This window comes from Hippichthys cyanospilos, chromosome 1 (genome assembly GCF_059441005.1).
Source record: "Hippichthys cyanospilos isolate Australia breed blue-spotted pipefish chromosome 1, RoL_Hcya_1.0, whole genome shotgun sequence".
Classification (NCBI taxonomy): domain Eukaryota; kingdom Metazoa; phylum Chordata; class Actinopteri; order Syngnathiformes; family Syngnathidae; genus Hippichthys; species Hippichthys cyanospilos.
Window position 1 is genome coordinate 18,203,526 of NC_142369.1, and position 17,299 is coordinate 18,220,824.

Genomic DNA, 17,299 nt, shown 5'->3' on the forward strand with positions numbered 1-17,299 from the left:
CTATCTGTATGTGTTGCTGCTCCATGTCTTAAAATATCAAGGTTTTGAAGGTTTAGAATCACCATAACACCATACACTAACTTCAGTTAGCCTCTCAATGGCATGTTGCATTTTATGTTAGCATAAAGCAAGTGGACGTTCGCTAGAGGCGTTTGAAAATTTTAGAATACAGCTGGGATACGGTCAAGCACGCTCACGAACCCCATGAAGACAAGTAACTAAGAAAATGGATGGATGGATATTTTTCTGGTATATGGTTTACAATAAACAAACTATGAGCGAGTAAAAAAAAGCACCTGATGTGAGCACATTTGAACTGTGTGATCATAGTCTTTTTTGTTGATTACAGCTCTCAAACAAACACCCACATGCAGAGTTTTATGAATGACACCCAAGTTCTGAAAAAGATGAGAGTTAATATTGTGCTAAGTAGTAAAACAAAAATTCTTACCATAAAATGGTCACTTTTACTTTTTTACATGGCAACATTAATCTGGTAAAATAAATGAATAAAAGGCGGACAGTAATAGTGCCGTTTTTTTAATTAGACTTCCCATGCAAATGAATGTATCACTATTTTTTTTTTTACAATGTTTAGATTATATTTGAGTGTCAGCACATATTTGTCAGAGTCAGATCAAAGCTCTGACTGAATTCTCACTTAACACCACACATTTGTAAAATTCTCGCACATATCATTAGCTGCAACATGACTGGTAATTTTACATATTTTCCATAATTTTGCCTTATCGCTTAAAACTGTTTATAGTCATTTCATTTTATGTGCTTCATTGCAGAGCTACCAGCTACTATGTAGGTTTCTGCATGAGGGAGTAGGGGTAATTAAGGTCAGGGGGACAGTGAGAGCAATGTTAGTTAAATTGGTTAAGGTACCAACAACGACGCGCACACACTTATTCAGGGTAACTCAATCTTGTCATTACTCCCTGAAGAGCGGTGACATGTGAGCCAGGGAATATTTGTACATTTACCTATGTGTTCTTGCCCAATGTTTGCATATATTTGTGTTTGCTTAATGCATACACGTATCTGTAACCAATTGCATTAATTATGTGTTTATTTTAGGTGTGTAGGTGTGAGTGCATGTTTGTGTGTGTGCGTGTGCATGTGTGCCTTTGCATGTGTGTGAGTACGTATTCCTTTGCTAAATCATGGTCAAAATTCGCAGCCTGCATTTTTTTTAAAATAATGTTTGTTTTGTTTTCGCAGTAATTGCACTTACTGTAATGCCCTCATATGTGGGAAAAGGAGAGTACTTTTCAGTCACCAAAAACTGCAATATGGTCAATATTTTATCGACATTTTATGCTCACAATTACTTTTTAGGGTTCAAATATGATTACAATGTGTTAAAGGGTAAGGGTTAGTGGATTTCAATAAGGATACAAGTTTTTAAAGAGTATGGGACGAGTAGAACTCCATTTTAACACACCGATTTTCACCTATTGCATATGGGTCTGGAATGCATGCTCTCCAATAAATGGGGGTTCACTGTATTACAGTCTGTTGAATACCAACATTGTTTCAATCTTGACACACATGTTGTAGGTACCGGAGCGCAAGCGCACACCCACGCAGGCACACACAATGAGGCCCCGGCAGCCCCTCCCCACAGGCTTAAGAGAAATTACTGCCACCTGAAGCGGAACCCTGCCCATCATGAAGAGGCCCCCCTAAAGCCCCACAGGTGTCCTTTAACATGTCCAAAGCGCCTCTTCACCATGCTCAGCTCCCCCAAGCCCGGGGCCCTCCATGTGGCCATTCATCTGCCTGTGGTGTTGGAGGACATCAAAACAAAACACCTCCCCAGAGGGAGTGGTGGGAAAAAAAAGAAAAAAAAAAAGAAGCCCAAAGCTCAGCGTGCATGGGAATTGTTGAGCAGGGAATACAAGCATTTCTAAATTCATACACAACAATCTCCGAAATGAAACAGCCCAAACGTGGTAAAATTTAGACGTGGGCCAAAATATCACTCAAATGTTCAACAAAACTTTCATAGACTTCACCATATAGGGGTGTCATTGATGGGCAAGGGTAAAAAATCTTAAGAACCATGTGTATGTGATATTAAAGATTCATACAGTAATAGAAGACATTGTGAAGAAGCACAGACAGACAGAGCGAGAGAGGCTAAACAGAGAGTAAGCTAAACAGCAGCACGTTCAGAATAAACATGAGAGCGCTCCGTTGTCACCCAGGAAGACATTCTTCCCTTTGATGTCAGTGCCTTGTGACCCTAGTGGTGGTCCGAGTCATTGAAGCAACGTCCAAACAAATATCAACACTCCTAACACCCTCAAGGTCACCCCCCATCTATGTGTGTGGAAGCATGAGGGGAGAGTCAGATTTCAGGAACATGTGACAAACAAGGAAGATGACAAAAGATGCTATAATGCAGGAAGCATTACCAACAACGAAGGATGTTCGATACGACCAACCGATACCAGTATGAGTATTCACTTTTGAGTGGTCATGATAGTCATACCACTTACAGATACCACTATTTCTTACATACAATTTTAATGAAAACAATTGTGAACCCAGGCCTTTCTATTTTTCTGACCCAAATGATGTTTCACCACATATGCCAAACCACCACATTGTGGTACCAACAACTGGGAAGGAAATCATATTAACTGTTTTTTTATGTTTTTTTTTTTGTTTTTTTTGCAGGAAGTGAACGATTTTAATCAAACTGGTATCAGCTTGATATCTATACTTGCCTTTCCAAATTACAGTGTTGACATACTCTCAAACTTGACTATACCCTCAAGTAATTTAATCTAAGGGTTCCAGACTGCACCAGAAAAAAGGATAAGCAGATCTAGAAAAAGGATGGATACTTCTTTACTGATAAACCTTTTCTCTACTCCAGCCAAAAACATTTGTGCAAATGTAAACACTTGGGCACGTCAATTTCCAGTGTGCTTAATTATTCTACTTGTGCCTGGTTCTGATGATTTCTAAGAGTGCTAAGAAGTGCTGTAAATTATTGGTGTCCACACAAAATATTGACATTTTCACTTTGAGGTGTTCTCATTTTTGTTGGCAGCCTTTAAAACATTAAGCGACTGTTGTGCTGAAGTATTTTGAGGCAACAATACATATACAATGTTGCACATTGAATAACTGGCATTGTTCAAGTGTTATTTCTTTACTGTTATCTCATAAAAAGATAAAATGAAATATTAATATTGAGACAATAAAAGGGGGAACGACAATGAGTTCACTTTGACACTTCAAAACTGAGGAAACAAACCAAGTAAACAGCAAACTGTATGCATTAAAATACGGACTGTAAGTGAAGGGAGGACTTGATTGGGAATCAAAGGAAAAACCGCGAGATGGCGAGTGAACACTTTGTATTTTGCACACACGATGCTGGTAAACAGAGGCGTCCAATTGCAGTGGTTTATTTAGGCGTGTGTCATGTCCCAAACGGGGATTAAGACAAAGCCCCATCATTCCCACTTTTAGAGCACTAAGTACTTTCTGCTGCTGCTGTTGACGGCTGCTGGGAGCCCTCAAGTCAACAGACAGAGGTGTAGAAGTGTGTATTTGTATAGAAAGACAGCACAAACAACAAACAACAAATGAACAGGTGGTTACTTGGCACCCACTTGGGGACAAATTGAATGAAATATTTTCAATTTCTTGACAGTGGTTCTCAAACTCCTTATAGTATTTAATTAGCTCCGCACGTACCACCATCATGCTTGTCACTAATTTAAAGTAGTATATGCAGGCTTTAATCAGCAGGCTTTTATTAAAAAGGGCTTTATTCATATTGTGCATTATTCATTCAATTGTATTATTTCATAAGCTGCTGTACCAATTTGGAGATATGAGAAAAAACACTGAAATACTAAAGTAAATAAATATATTGCAGATTCCAGTTTCAAAATATTGAATGCAAATGTATTGCAATTTAAAGTTGAATTCAACTGAGCTGTACTTAAATGTACAACGCTAAATTGCAAAAACTAAAAATAGAAGTTTAAGTCACTGTAATGATATGCATTTCTGAATATTTAATTCAGTCATTCTTTTTTGCAAACCAGTAGAGGGAGCTCAACGATGAAAATCAGTCTGGAAGTAGCTCATATAAATGTATATTGCATAATGCTACGATATACTAACAGGACACGCCAGAGAGACTATGTTTCTCGGCTTGCCTAGGAACACCTGGGGAACCCCCCAGGAGGAGCTGGATCAAGTGGCTGAAAAATCACCATGAACACAATGCAGCGATGCTAACTACCACTGTACGTACCTTCCGTATTTGATATGTTACTACTCTGTTGCATAGGTGCTGTTTCACTGTTTCTACCACGTGTACATTTTCACCCAGTGCATTGTGGGATATCTGACATCATGTCCGTAGATTTATTTATGCGCAAGTAAACAGACAGCTTTCATTTCTACTCACGATGGATCGAAAGAGAAATTACGCCGTTCTTAATGAAGGTGCGCGTCATAAAGATTTCGTCTTTCACCCAGCTTGTTTTTTCCGCATTCGTCACATCCGATTCTCGTCTCATCTTGCGCGGTAATTTGCTAGCTTCCGATTCAACATGCCGAATCGGCCCTAAACCCTTTATCGATGCTGCGCGACAAACTCCGATGTTCCATTGGTATTTCGCCAAACCGAGATTACGGTGCGCAATGAGTTCCGGCCACCGACAACAGTTGGGCGTGTGGATGGCCTTAATTAATGACGAAAGCTTCTTGGTAAGTTAACTCTTTCACCCATTGGCGAATTTTTGTCATCTATAGCCGTTAACGGCAGTGAATGAGTTAATGGGGCATTTCAGGTTCAGGTAATGACCAATCATGGCTCACATGAACAAAACTCAGGCAACAGCATTTGAGCGATGTTTTCTCCTGGAATTCAGCTTCTGATTATTGGATCGACAACGGTGGCACTAATTTCTCATTTGTGCAGACAGTTTAGTGAGGAATTACAATTATAGAGTAAAATAAAATCGATTGCTTGGGCACAATGATACACTTTGAAAAAGAGGAACATTTCATGTCTGAATTCACAAGTTATTGTTTCCACATTCAAAGTATACAGCAAAAATGTCCACAGCTTTTCTTTTTTTTTAAAGGGGTGCATTCATACTAAAATAATAAGTAAAGTAGCCATTCACCACGAGTAGCGGAAGCGGATTGCATTCAATCATGAGAACTTTTCCCCATTGGGTAACATTCGTAGTTCAATATTTGATGTATTGACGTCAAAATGGTGACTTCATCTGATGTTTTATTTAGGCATAGACAGTTTGGTGTGCCAAAAACTGCACATTTTATTGGACCTCGTCAGCAGACGGTCAACTGGTCCACACCCACTTCTACTAAAATAGCAAGAAAACATTTAAACAAACACAACCCGGTGGGCAAGTCGAGTGTGAAAACAGAGTTAAGTCACACTTGATTAATTTCGCACAGCATTTGCTTTTATGGCCCCCTCATAAACTACTCTTACACCGTAGCGTGTGTGTGCGTGTGTTTGTGTGTGTGTGCATGCGCGCATGTTTTGAGTGACATTTTTCTGCATCTGTTACAACCGACTGTTGGACAAAGAGGTCAATTCATATTTAGGCTGCTAAAAAGGCAAAGTAGCCTGTAAATCTAACTAGTGGAGAGTGGAATGGAGAAAAAAAAAACAACAATTAAAATGATTCTATTTAGCTAAATAAAAGGTGACATTCATGTACGAAAATGAAGAATGACAAATATGCAGTGGAAGGGGCCTCCACAGTTCAGGATAATACGGTTAGGTTACCTTCCAAATTGTTCCAATTTTAAAAGAAAAAATGCTGTATAGGAAATAATATTAAGTGAATTCATGTGTTGCTTATGCTTAAGATGCTGTTAAGTTGCTTTTATTTAACATGTATTAACCATACAATCAGTGTTGTGTCATACAAGGGTAGTAATGTATGTGCTGTATGTATGTATGTATGTGCTGTATGTATGTATGTATGTATGTATGTATATATGTATTATTTTTTTTTTATTATTATTATTATTATAAAAAACACTGTGTAATCAAATGATGAAACAAAGTAAAATTGACCACCCTGATGGACCCGTTTTGTATGTGTTGTGATGTCAACTGCTAAGATCATGTTATTGCCAACTTAGTCATATTTATGTATTTATTAACTTTGTCATACAGGGCCCTATTTTTATGGTTGCGACTGGCAGTAACTGATTTGTTCCCTGCTGTAGCGTTTTCTACGCAGTTGCTATGGTCATTTACCCCCCCACCCCACAGATATGGAAAATTTACAGTAGAGGCTTTAATGAGCTTAACATGCATATGTTTTTGTAAAATCCCAATGAAAACATGAAACCTTAACACAGGAAAAGTTGAACCGAGATTCAAACCGAGAACCTTTGGCAGCTAAGCACATGAAGGGCATATAACAAAAAACGAAGCTGAGAACATTAATCTTGGAACAGTGACCATGTAAGCTGGTTTTGCTGTGTAGTTGTTGCTCGTTCTTGCACAAATATTAAAACATAATTAGGGCTCTACGTCACATTTATGGTAAATTACTTCACCTCTAACCTGCTAAGCACTGGTGTTGCATTCAATCTGACATCAATCATGACTGGTGTCTCTCTAACCCTATCTTTCCAGCCCTTGAAGTCTTTCTTTGGTCATCTATAATACTTGTACATGATCTAACAGCCTAGTGGTAAAGTAAAAATAAAAATTAATAAATAATGAGGTACTGTTCCTGGCAAAGTCTAGTTATTTTTAGTGAGCAAAAATAGCTTCAGTGTGCTTTGTGTATGATCCGAGGCATATCAGAAGGGGGGTTAAAAAAAAAAAAAAAAAAGAAGGATGTGTCTGTTTCCCCGCCTAGTGGTCAGGTATCAAAAGCAGACCTATCAATGCCGGTGCACCTCACACTCTAGCGCTTCCGAAAAGGATAAACGAGGAGGCTTACCTTCCAAATCCCTTCTTTCACTCAGCTGCCACAGAGTGTCATTGCTTTTTTCGCCTCACTGCTAATGAAAACACTGACAGGTAAGATGGGGGCTGCAACAAAAACGAAACATATTTACTAGTATGTGGACCAAAGTATAAGCATGACAGGAAATAACTTTTCCAAACTCAAACTTTGACTGCCACAAAACCTGGAAATATACCAAAAAATTGATTCACATATTCGCAAATTGATTCGATTTTATGAATTTAAAAAAAAATAATTAAATACACCATTTATCGACTTTCATGTAACTACGTCGAACGGGCAATGCCAAGAAAGAAACAACATAATGTCACAAGGCAAAGACGTGTTGCAAAGGCCAACTCCAAAATAAAGACACAAATTAATACATGGATGCTAGCCACTAATTATGTAGTGCATTCAAATGTAGTCGGACATTTTAAACTCAAAATAATAAAAAGGTCCATCTATGCATTCAATGTTAATAACTGCAAATATCTAAACGATATGGGCTTTTTATGAGTCTGTATATGTTGACACATATCAAGAAGAATGATGAGGGTGAAGTTTTTTTTTTTATTTTACTGAAATACAAAAAAAAACAGTCGATCAATTCGCTTAGGTTTACGAGTACCTAATCAAATAAAAAGGCTTTCCGCCCTTATTAATTGTGGTTGGTCTGTCAAAGAATAAAAATTATTAGGGTAGCAGTTGTTATCCACACACTGTTTTTTGTGGGGGGAAAAAAGTAACTTTCCTTGTGATTCAAAATTATGCTTTGATGTCTTCATCTGACATTCTGTTTTGCAAGCAGACTTGAGTTGGTCATTGTGATTCTTATAGCATCAATAGATTGAAGCAGAAAGTATTGTCAATCAAATAATTTTGTTTTTTAAATAGTTTCTGAATTGAATCATAGACCAATAAATCAGAGTCAAAGTGAACTGTGACAAAGATTTCCACCCTACTAAAAAAGGATCTACTGAAACCAGCCTCTGCCTCTTAAAAGCACATGCATGAAGACAGATGTTTCAATTTATAGAGTAGTTTCTTTCAAATCTATGCTTTTTTTTTATAAGTGTGTGTCAAAAAGTGTGTATTAACTCATTTTTGCAATGTTAAAAGTCACAACAAGTTAAAATGTCTGTGGAAATGATAAACTATTTAAAAAAAATCGCAGGTGGTCTCATAGGTTTTCACAGACTGCAGGTGGGACTGGAATGTAACGCCATTCAAACATTTTCTATATAGTGTTTGTTCTCATCGGCTGGAGCCTTTCCCAGCTCACTGAACCTGCAACTCAATTCTCATTTCTAGCTTGGCTTCTAATGCACTGCTCAAACATACCAACCAACTACATTTACCACACATCAGCTTCCGTAAGACAGACACCCCATAGATGGTCTCAATGAAAATAAATTCAATAAATAACACTTTTGAAATCAACTTCATGGAGTTTGTCAACAGGCAAGCACGCAAACAGAATGTGGATTCATTTCGACGATGAGTCATGTGGCCTACTCCTCTCAGCCACACACATGCTGGCCACCCACTAACGCCATGCTCTTCAATCAAAAAGCTACACAGGCATACAGAAGGGAAAAAAATACATGGAAAAGCTGAACTCAACTGAGAAGTTTGGATTTTTAAAAGTCTGAATTAAAAAAAAAAAGGCATGCAACTCAAAGTCTGCTCGTTATGTGATGTAACAGAGGTGCTAATGGAAATAAACGTTTCTACATAAAGCCACCAAAATGAAGACGTCGAGTCACAGATGGCCCGCAAGTCATAGTTTGACAATTACCCTGCTGTGGTTTGTCAACTACTCCGACACCAAATGGCCCTTGCAATTCAGATTTTCTGATTTTGGTGATAAAATGCTGCTTCTATGAGTAACACAGGATTAATAGATAAGTGGCTGTCTTTTCACACATGCAAGTGTATACAGTATATGGTAAAAATGTATATATGTAAAGTAAAAAAAAATAAAAAAATGGTACCACCAATGTTGGTAATCATGGCTACCATGGCAAAGATGAAGAGATCAGAGAGATGTGCACACCAGTGTTCTCAGAAGTTTTGAAGAGTAATTTGTGTGGACACTTCTCAATTATATTTCGCCTCGCCCCTCCTAGGAAGAAAAAAACCTGACTCACACACTTGACTCGCTGACTAAAAATAAGACTATTAGAGCTAAACATTGTGTGAATATAAATCAACTTTCAACAACTGTTCATTATTTTTTCCAGCATTTGTACGGGTTACAGCTTAGTCTAAAACAAGAAAAAAAAATAACCAAGCGCATCAAAGTTCCTGAAACTAAAAAAAAATAATGAAAATCCTTACTTTCTTGCAAATACACTTTACATGACAAAAACAAAGCCTCAGATTCTGATCAGATTTATCCTTAAATCAGATTTTTAGACAGACGCAGACATAGCCCACAATATTCTGTCTGTCTTTGAAAACAAATGAAAATGCGTGAAACTGGCTGGCGTTCTAGGCCGTTGCCTTTTTGGGTTACACTTGGCACTCAAAGAGTTAAACATAACAAATCATTATTCTGGCTCTGGTATGACCGCCATCTGAACGTCGCCAGGTACTCCAATCGGCCATCCATAGCGGTACTTTTATAAAACTGACATTCAGCACTCCTACTGTGTGTGACGACACGGTGTGTGCAAACTGTGACACATTGATGTTGTGCGACTTTCCTTCGGTCACCTTGAAGAGGTGAGAATTGCAGCATGGAGTCATGAACAGGTTGGTACTGTGTGTGCATATGTGTGTGTGTGTGTGTGTGTGTGTGTGTGTGTGTGTGTGTGTGTGTGTGTGTGTGTGTGTGTGTGTGTGTGTGATGGACCACCGCAGTGTTCATTTTAAGAGGTGAGCGAGATATTAAGCGACAGCCCAAAGGATATGACTCATTACAACCTCTATCGACTTTCACTTTGAGACATTTCAAACAGCAGCAGTCAAACAAGAAGCTAAACTCTTTGCTGATGTAGCAAATGTTTGTTCATCTCAATGCGGCCAGGTTGTACTAATAACATGAATTACATTAATAAGTCTGCTGTAACCCAGGGCAGCTATATATATATATATATATATATATATATATATATATATATATATATATATATATATATATATATATATATATATATATATATATATATATATATATATATATATATATATATATATATATGTATGTGGTATGTTGCTTCACACACAAAAGGGTGATGGCATGATTCAACATTTATGTAAAACAACAGCTAAAGTCTGACAGGACATCTTGGGTGAGAATTATAAGTTCTCCTCTGATTGGCATTTCCTGAAATCCCCCTCATCCTTTTTTTTTTTTTTTAATAAATGTCCGGGTGGCTCGTTTGACCGCGTTATAAAGGTGCGCTGCGGTGCAATTGAGTGTGCAAGCTTGACATGTATTGAGCGAGGCCGCAGCCTAATCATTGTCAGATGGCGGACAGAGCCCTTGTGTCTGGAGACGTTTATGAGGCCAGTCACAGCCCGGAGGGGGTGGGGGGTGGGTTTGTGGGTTGAGGGTGCGTTTAAAAAACACCCAATGAGCCTCTTTTGTTGTCTGAGAACAGAGAAGGCGGAAAGGTAATGAACTTCTAAATGTGGACCGTAAAACCGTATCTGCGCATGTTGTGTTTGTTTTCGATCTCTATACAGTGTTTAATACATTTAGAATCTATAAAAACAATATACATGAATACTTTCTATTTCGAACACTGTCAAATTCAGTGACCTCGACATTTTAGAATTTTGAATACGAAAAATGGTGTTTTCCGCTCACAAATACAAGTCAATAACTCTAATTTGACAGTTTAGCAAATACATATTATGAGCCGTACTATTAATTTGTTTCTTGTTTTTTTTTTTTTAATCCCTATAACACATTTTACCAAATGATATTTTGTTATGGTCCGTTATGAACACTATACCTAACAAGATATCATGAAACTGATTTGTGCGGGTGACAGGTCACAATGGTGGGAAAAGTTTTAAAAATATTCATTTGTTATACTTTATGTATCACAAAACTTGAAAGTATCATGGATAGTTTATATTCAATGTATAGAGTTGAGGAGCTTTAAGCAGTGCTTAAAAAAAATAACTTTGAAATAATTTGGGGCTAAAGATCTACGTTGACGTGCGATGATGATGATTCTCATGCGGTGTTTTACCACCACCTTGTGGCATTTATCAGCAATAGCTTTATTTATTGACTAATTTATTTGGGGAGGGCATTTTGTGGAATTTGTTGAAGTGTTCAATCCCTATGACCCACAAAAATTATGCTAGCTATATGTGCCTATAGATGCAACAAGAGCATAGCAAAGCACTTGGGAGTTACATGCGCTTGCGTTTTCACCGCCAGAGTTCACACTATCACTTTCAAGGCGGTCCTCCCCTAAACGCAGACATGTGATGGTCATTAACAGCACAGTCCTACAAACACAAATGATTTTACGGGCCGTTGTTAAGTGATTGTGCACTGCAAATACAATTTGTTCGTCCACAAGAGAATCAATCAAGAATATCCATACCTCAGCCACGCTAGCCCTCCAACCTCCCAACATCCTTCATTGTGCCCTCGTGCCCCAATTTCTTAGACCCCATCTCCCCCTGCCTCTCTCCCATCCATCCATCTCCTGTGCTCTGGAACTGAACAGTCACGGCTGTGTGCCTCGTTGATTAGCTAGAACCTGAACCCGGGGGCAAAGCAAGAGAGCTGAGTGGTCTCAGACAATCTGGCGAATCCCCTATGCACCATGACCATCTTTTACTTCTATATTATGATGCAACATTAGCTATGAAAATGTCTTTGTCACACTTTTAAATAGAAGGGTTGTTCAGATTTGGGTTAGTAAGGCTGCGGTGCACTGCAGACAATTGTGTCTGCAAAAGATAATCCCATGGCATGTGCGTGAAAGCTGCAACAGATGAGCTGCTAAATTACATACCATACAAGAGAGTACTGTAACCATACCACAAATTATAATAACATTTAAATATAATCCAGTCCAAACTAATTTTACAATAACTAAACATCTGATTTTTCATAAATATAGATTATAGTAGAACCTTGATTTAACGACCTGGGAACAACAGAACCAAACATCCAAACATTTCAGGAACAAACATGATCTGAGCTGTTGTTTCGATCTATGTTGTTTGTGCATTGATTAGAAAAAACGCTGACTTGCAGTAAAATAGTTGACTGATATGACAGTCTCTTTTTATGGAATCTTTACTCAATTGTTCACATGAACGTATTCTTTCTTAATAATAGATTATATTATGTACAAATGCCAAAACTGACCAATTTTAACTATACAGATTTTAGAAAACCATCTTGCTTGCAATGTGGGAGCGACATTTTTATGGGGATCTTTTTCGTTTTGGTGACAGGAAGCTGACTGGACACGGTTCAGGGTTTAAGCCTCATAAAAGCATAGCCGCAAGTGTCATGTTGTATATTAAACAGCAGAGCACACGGCACCTGTTTAGTAAAGCAGAGCTGTGAATGTGAAGTGAAAGGAACATTTATGGGTGATTGTTTTGTCAAAGAACTTAAGTATCAAATTAGAAATTGCTGTTGGCACTGTCTTCCTGATGTCAAAGATGCTCAAAGGTTGTACAGGGCAATAAGAAATACGTTTCACAATGATAATTATCAAAATCTTTGACCTACAAAACAGTTCAACTAAGTTGAGCAGTTTTTGCATTTTTAACTGCAAAGTAATCTGAATGTATTCGCCGTGCCGTAGTCTATTGCTAACATACACTACAGCAATCATAATTAAAGTGAATGTTTATTTAAAAACAATGCTAGGTCAAAAACATGAAACAACTGAAAATCAGTAACTAAAGCAGTAATTGAGCAAGCTTCCAAATGATGTAGCATTCAAAGGTTTTATACAAATATTTATTGTCATTTTAACTTTTGTGTTGCATCAGTGAAAGTTCGTTTTGCATATGGCATGTTCTGATTCTCACAACAAATTATAAACACGTATTAATAGATTATATACTTTTATTATTTATGCAAGTTTATATCCTAAGACCAGCCCAAGATATTTTAGAAGAGTGACTTTTGGCTTACAACACTTAAAAGTGTATGACGCCAATATGCTAAGATGACACACTCTACAGAAGTGAATGGTGTGGCTGGGGGTGGGGTGGTGGAAAGGATGAACTATGGAGTCCCATCAATCAAAGTGAAGAACTTTTCAAAAAACTCAGTTAGTTTGCAAGTGTCACATTACTACTAAGGGTGAATTCGAACTAAGAAAGAAATTATTCAAAATTGGTGTATAGAAACAGATGTATTTTGTTAAGATTTAAAATTTTACCAGTCAGGTCCAAAAGGGTACAATTCTAATTTGTCCAACTGTCTTGTTAGACATGTCGACTTGTGTAGGGCTACCCTCCAGATGAAGAAATCAAGTACAGTAATCAGTGGTGGAAAGTAACCAGGTACAATTTTACAAATATAGGAAGAGGAATTGATCATCTTTGTTTTTAACAAGTATCTGTAGTTGCACTTAAGAACAGAAAATAAAATTGCTCACTAACTCTGAGTGTTAACTATCTGACAATGTCGGAGGATTATTACAGTGAATGAAGCACACGCAACTGAATTTTCCAAATCTGTCAACCAGTGTTTCTCCACCTTCCTCGTTTGGGATCTGGAAAGCTAATTCAGCGTCGGGCATCTGGTTGAAGCTGCTTCCACAAACAGAATCTCACCAAATTAGATCTGCCAGACAACCTGGCACGACGCGATCGACAAGCCTCGTGGGGATGGGCCCTCTATCTGTTTGGAGGAACAGCAAGAAACTAGCAAGCAAATGTGATGTTACACAACGCATGTCAAAGTCATCCAGTTAGCATTACACAGTGGCACGCAAGGATTCCCAGAAGCCTGTTTAACGCTAATTGCGAGAGAAAGAAATTAGTAAATTTGCTGGACACACAAATGAAGAAACAGCTCCCTCCTGGGATTTAATTTCATAAGCTTCAACGTCCATTTCGTCGGGGCAAAATTAATTTCTACATGAATCAGATTTAATCACAGCAGATAAATTACTTCATGAAACACTCGGATGAACGCAATAAGAATTTGTGACTCAAGGGAAATTGCTGCCCAAGATGAGGCCGTTGAACAACTGTTTTTCACATGTAACGCATCATCGACATCTTGCGTCTTACACCACCTGTGCCACATCAACACCACCTGCACCGTAAAATAACATTTTAGGTAGTCTAAAAGCTCCACTAATTTTGGAAACCAAATTAGCAGTTGCGTCAAGAGGTGAATCTCGCTGCAATCACAGGAACATCTAATGGGATGTCGCCAGCTAACCAAATTCACCAACACGCTGAACTAGACTTGCACTGGCACAAATTTAAAGATTTGCAGATTTTTTCGACAAGCAGTCTACCATATGTGCGCCCAAACACCACCCTTAACACGGTACACAGACCACCGCAAATTGTGGTTGCACACGTTTTTTTACACCAGCTACATGGACGTCAATCTAATATATTAAGGCCCTAATTCTTTATTTTGGATCTGTATCAATGTCACAAGATGACAATACCCAGCGCTGTCCAAAAAAGTCACCTGAAATGGAACGGTCTGATTTACACAGAGGGAAGCAAAAAATATTAAAGGGAAAAAAATGATTGAAAGAAAAATATGAAATATGTGTTCTCTTGGGAAACTATTTGGATGAAATTATGTCGGTTACAAATGTTAGTAGCAGGGTTAAACATGAAAACAAAAAAGGACAGGACGATGATTAAATTCTTAACCCTCTTTATTTGGTAAAATGTCACAAAAGATGTTTTGACGTGTTGGAAAGTTCAATCTGCAACAAAAGAAGCAAGTGATAAGAAATGATGTTTCCATTTAAAACAAGAGTAACCAGATCACATCAAAAACATAAGATGAAGGTGCTCTACGACATTTGCACCAAGGGAAATAGTTATCCCGTCACTGACAAAAAAGTGCCTCAAAGAAGAGCCAGCAAAAAAATTTGGAGTCCTCAAAGTTAGGTACACAATTGGGCCTAAATGGATCCAGATGCTTATCGTTGTGTTTTCACATTGGCCCCAGTCTTTTCTAATCCCCCCTCTTCCCCTCTCAGCTCACCGCTCATCACTCCATCACTCCCCTATTTTGACCTGCAGAGTGGTCGATGTGGGCCATGATTACTTTTGGTTTGAGCTAAGCCAACCCAAATGTCGGCAGAAGGAGGTGAAAACCAGGAACAGCTTTTCAAGTTCAAAGCCAAACTCTGCTAAGCGTTTGCCGGAAAAAAAATAAAATAAAAATACAGTTACAGCAACAAAAAGTGACAGGGACTCAAATCTATTCTTGGGTAACCCATCTCAGCCTCATTCGGTATTTTTTGCATTTGTGTCATAATAATAAGCCTCTTGACATCAATCGTGACATCAATTTGACCTTTTTGGAAAAACATAAGTAAAAAAATCCATTCTTTCCATCCATCCATTCATCCATCCATTTTCTAAAGCCATTTATCCTCAGAAGGGTCGCAGGCTTGCTGGTGCCTATCCCAGCTGGCTTCAAGCAGTAGGTGAGGAACACCCTGAACTGGCTGCCAGCCAATTGCGAGTCACACAGATACGAACAACCATTCACGCACCCAATCATACCTATGGACAATTTAGTATGTCCAATACACCTGCAATGCATGTTTTTGTAATGGGGGAGGAACCAGAATGCCAGGAGAAAACCCACATGTTCTCGGGGAGAACATGCCAACTCCACACAGGAAGGCCGGAGCCAGGTGGATTTGAACTTTAACTGTGAGACGGGCGTGCTATTCACTCTGCCGCCGAGCTGCCCTTCACTCTTTCCAATTTGTTTTAAAATCAGCGGTAAAAAAAGTGTTGAATATGTCTTTCAAATGTGATGGAATTTTGATCAAAATTAAATTCTCCATTAAGATCAAATGTATTTTCATTCCAGAGTCCATATTGGTGAATGTATATAAAAAAATTTTAAAAAAAATCTATATAGTTTTCGTCTTATTTTTGAGGGGTCATTTTTCATATTTGGTCTTTGAAATATTATTTTTAAAAAAGATCAAATATATTCTGGCAGCTGGTTGATAAGGTAACGATTCTGTTACTTTCAAAAGATTTTGAAGGTGCTTGCTCTATTAGCTTCATTGATTACCACTATCTCTATGAGCGGAGTCTGTAATTCCCTGTCAAGATAGGATGTTTAAAACAAGTTGACAAAGGCAACTCTTCCTCACATCATTCAAGTAGGAAAGGCAAGGATAGGCAAAGTGCCTGAAGTGTGTGTGTTCTGTGCGATACAGTATAGCTTCATGATGAGACAATGAGTGCTCCACCCTGAGGGGGGCAGCGATAAGAGCAAACTAATGAAGCCAAGGATGAAGATAAGGCGGCTCTGGAAACATTAGCACACGGGCTCCGAGGTTGATTCTGGGTGGGTGCTACGGCCCAAACTGGACAGCTAATGGTCACTATAATAGGTACCCCTGGATAATGTGATTCACGTGTATCCGAGCAATTTCATCATGCGAGCCACATCACCAAATATTACAGCGTAATGTCGGGGCCACACTGAAGAAGACCCAACACACCCATTGTAGCAAACTTCAACCTTGCTCTTTTCGCTCACCTACTTTCAGCTTCAACCAACATCTGCAACAGGAACAAAGTCGTGCACTCTTGTATGCTAAATGGCATGGAAAGGCAGCACTTTATGTAAAAAGAATGTTTTACTTTATTTGTGATTGTCTCACGATTATTTTGATTTCTTGTGTTATCTTGAATGGACATGGCTTTTTTACACCTGCAGTTGTTGTTAGTGTGAGAGAGAAAAAAAAAAGTTAAGTTCTCCCAATGCATACTGGAAAACGGCCTCACAAAACTTGTTTCAGTATTTCATTAGTTAAACCTGTAAGCAAGACACACAGAAAGGTACCTGACGTGTATACAGTGATTACGACAATGTACTCAGGCATATATTCTTTATCCTCTGACTGGCATTACTGTGGCTTAGTTGCTATGGTCTTTTCTGTATTACCACCCAAATGTGTCATTTGTTTTTGTGTTTTTTTTTTAAATAAAGTGCAACACAGTCCGAGTGCTAATTTTCTCTCGAAAAGCAAATTACAAAATACTTTTGTATTTGTACTTTGTACTGTATTTGGGGGGGGGGGGGGGGGGGGGGCCTAGAATGCATGAATGGCATTTGCATTCATTTCAAC